This window comes from Etheostoma cragini, chromosome 16 (genome assembly GCF_013103735.1).
Source record: "Etheostoma cragini isolate CJK2018 chromosome 16, CSU_Ecrag_1.0, whole genome shotgun sequence".
Classification (NCBI taxonomy): Eukaryota; Metazoa; Chordata; class Actinopteri; order Perciformes; family Percidae; genus Etheostoma; species Etheostoma cragini.
Window position 1 is genome coordinate 5,912,687 of NC_048422.1, and position 4,312 is coordinate 5,916,998.

Consider the following 4,312-nt stretch of genomic DNA (forward strand, 5'->3'; position numbering starts at 1 on the left):
CGTACTGTTTATTGATCTGAATTTACTACATATTGTTTAAAAAAAGCCTGAAGAAGATTCAACATTTCAGCATGCTTGAAACAAAGCCACGGCGTCGACTCCCTCCACAAAAACTCATATGTCTCGTACAAATACTGGAAAGTGTGCTTATTTTTCTTTAATTTTTTTTATAAAAACATTATCTCTGTGAAGACATTTATGTTCCAAAGCCGGATATGAGCTGGATCACTGTGTGCCAGGCCTTAGGCAAGGCAAGGCAGCTTTATTTGTATAGCACATTTCAGCAACAGGGTAATTCAAAGTGCTTTACATAAAATCATTTGAACAGATAAAACACAAGTACAAACAGTTAAAAATCATATTGATGTTGGCCTTAGCAGCCAACATCAGTGTTGAACCTCACTAATGTGGCTAAATGGGAACAAATCAATTGAGCTATGTTTTGAAATGTATTCTAGTTGCAGACAGAACATAAGGGTTCATGAAGCTTCATTTGACAATCACTGCTAGATGTTGTCAGTTCCCCAACACCAGGGGGCAGCAGAAGCCATCCATCACTGTCCACACTACAAACCCTTCCTCCTGAAGCCATTGAACACCATGGCGATCTTTTACTCCATGCACAAAACAGTGCTCTACCTTGTCCTTAGAACATCACCCCTGGTTCATAGTGTTCCCCTATTGAGGATTTTCTGTCTGTGTTTTTGGACTATAAGTTTATTTTTTCATCATTACATCTAAAACTCTCTCTACCTCATCATCTCTTCTTCTGAGTTTTGGTCCAAACCTGCACTTCCTTAAACTGTGACAGGCCTTATATTTATCTGAGATATTCCAGAAACCCAATCATAACCAGGATACTCTTGCGCGTGCACTCCGTGATTACGGCCCTTGTGACAATCAGTATGAAATCTAATGTTAGTACTGAAATACATCGGTAGATTTAATGAAATGTTAATGCCAACCACCCAGCAGAAGAACCACACACCCCCACAGTATAATCTTGCATTAATACTATTAGCTTTTAGCTGTACATAGTCTGGGATTTACTGCTACAGAAAGATAGCTTAGACGCTAAATATAATCCAACATTCTTTAAATATTCTGTGCATAATTAGATTGGGGTGTTTGTCAGGTTTACGATGCTGTTGTTAAATTAAGAGATTCTGTGTGAAACTACTGTAGTAGTAGTAGTAGTAGTAGTAGTAGTAGTAATCTGTGGTTTGGCGCTGAGAGTTAGTTTGAAGCTTAAAGCTGCATATCTCTCCCAAAAGAATATGAAGAACATGTTTTTGGCAAGTAATTGTTGCCCAAGGGGGAATTTAGGGTTTTAACAGTCTGTTGGCTTTTTGCTAACAAATTGGGTCAAAATAAATCTCATGAATAGCTTTGTTTTCCTTGCAACTTACTGAAGCGTGGTAAATGTTGCCTTGAACAATTTGGCATGGTGCAGTGTTGTCTACAGTATGTGAATATCTGAGGTTCTGTACAGAGTATTCAATAAAGGTTGACTTTAAAGCTGGGGGTAAAACGGTCATAATTAGGTACATCTTTTTTGTGTTTTTGTGATTTTTACTTACTAAATGTGCAAAACGCTCATTGACTGTCTTATTCAAGGCATTGCCATTCTGTGAGCATTTACATTGATGTGACGTGCACTCAGGGCAATGGTGGACTCAGGGGTTGCCATCATGTTAGAAACAGCACAAAAGTCCCCCCTTGGATGTCTCTAGGGTAGATATAGTCCATGTCTAGGGGAACTCGGGGAGTAACACAAGAAGTTTACCCAACCTTTGGGGTAAAAGAACCGCAGCTTCAACAAACTGACTGCTGAGGGAGACGGTGGTGAACAGTGGTACACCAACTAAAGATGGCTCTCCAAGGGTCTCCAAAAACAAACTAAAAAGACAAAAACCCACTACCTAGAATGAATAAAAAGTGAATTATAGACTCAAACATAACACTAACCTCCCTGGCTGTTCACAAATTAGGAGAAGAGGAGAATAAAATAAATGTGGTGTATCAAAAAGACACCAACACAGAGTAGTTTAATCACAAAGTACTAAGGAAAACGAGCAGGTACAGATGTAGGATATAGGAGCTGATATGCAGCTCCACTGACGATCAGATAAAGTTCAGGCAGACCTGAAACACAGAGAATGTAGCTCTCTTCTAAACAGAATAGATAAAACATGATACATCGCCCTCTAGAGTGTCATTACAGTAGAAAAAGAGAAGACACAGAGCAGTACGGTTTGCCCTACATTCTAAAACACCTTCTGCACGCTTGTACAATAACTTCATATTTAAATGATTAAAATACAGAGACCTACGATGTGTTTAGGTTTGTGTGGTTCCTTTTTTCTGTAAGGTGTCTGGAAAGGTAGAAATGATTATCTCTCCTCTCCTCTCCTCTCTTCAGCGTAGGATGATCCATGGCTGGTGGCGGTGCACACTCAGAGCTGTGCCACTCCCCTGATCACTGAGGGTTGAATTCATCTGAGCAGCCAGAGACCTTGGCACCAGGCTGCACTCGGAGCTGTTATCTATCAGCCAAATGTCAGCAGCAACCCTGTGGTCGGTCGCTCAGATGAGAAAGTAACAGAAAGGCAGGGGGAGTGGAGGAAGGGAGGAAGGGGAGTGGAGAGCAACTTCAGTCACTGTTTGCCAAAATCCCATTTGTTACATTGATACATTTTGGGAAAAAGTGGTTATTGTTTCATAAATACCCTCCTCAACATTTGTTCTGGAAATACTTTTATTGTAAAATATGTGGAAAAATTATGTTATTTTTCTTCTTTGTTATTCCTTGTTTTTATATTTGGTCTCATTAAGAGCTTTATCACACTTTTTTCAATCAGTTTTATTTTAGGATATTATTTTTGATATTCTGAAAATGTATTTTCATAACATTGGCAATTCATATTTTTAATATTAATATTTTCTACATGAAGAACCACACCAGTTATTGCTGCAAATTAGCAATTTCCAGGATAGCGAAGCCACGACCCGGCCTACTCTGTCTCTAATTGGCTAATATACCTTCGTTTGTTGGATTGGTCAGGTGTGTGCAGGGTAAGCCAATCGGAGGCAGGACGAGAGGGCGCGACATAGCCTGTCTAGCAAATTGGTGCTAATTCGCACCTGGCTAGCGAGTCAGCCTCGCGTGTAGCTAGCTAGTCAGTTTCAGTTTGTGTTATTACCATAACCATTTTCATAGTATTAGCGTTACACATTCGCGCAACGCGGCGTCAACTTGAAAGTGTTGGGTTAAGCAATACATTTCATAGTGTGCCTAACTGCTGGTTCTTGCTGCTGGCACATAATTAAACCGTAAACGTCCTAGCATTGCAAGACCACCGACAATCTCAACCGACATTACTGTCGTAAGACGCGGTCGTAGACGGCCTGAGGAACCATGGCAACCATCACGTCACACCAGCTCGTTGGGAAGCGGCCTTAAATAAAGTGTCAAACTGCCACAGACAGCCACTCAGCAGCGGTGAGTTTCAGTTTGTGTATTTGATAGCATCACCAGTTTAATAGTGGTGCTGACTGCTGGCACTTCATAGTTTTGGATAAATACCCAGACACATAGTGGTCGCAGATTTGCATATCATGGAGGACTGGACTATCGGCCTTGGCAGAGGACTATGGCAAGCCCTTTTAACATTTAAAAGCTAAGTTCGACTATCCGGAATTAACATTGTAGATATCAATAACGTCTTTATGACTAGTCATAATTACATTTCGGATAGTTGCAATTGTCATTCAAGATATCTGTAACGTAATTGTGACTAGTCAAAACGACAGATAGCGATATCTGTAATTCAGTTTTGACTAGGCAAAACTGAATTAAAGAAATCTACAATGACGTCATTGAAAACGTTAAGTCAACGCGTCACACTTCTTAAATGACAATTGCAGATATCTGTAATTCAGTTTTGACTAGGAAAAATTAAAGTTAAAGATATCTCAAACGTCATTATGACTAGTGCAAATTACTGGGCATGACGTTGCTCTTTTTTAGATACGTAATTTCCCCTCCCAGCCATAATCAAAGAAGTGGTAGATTAAGTAGAAGTTAATTTCCTTATTTCTGAGAACGGAAGAAGAAAGAGTCATGGCGTTGGCTTTAAGAAAAAAAAGAAAAAGAAAATGGCATGCAATTGAACGAGCCCTCACAGAGGGGATTTGTGGGGAGAGAGAACGTTGTTATTGAACTTTTCAACCTTATTGAAAACTGTGAAAGAAATCTCGGAAGAATTGAACATATGCGGAAAGTAACGCTGAATCCTCATTTCTTGCTGCC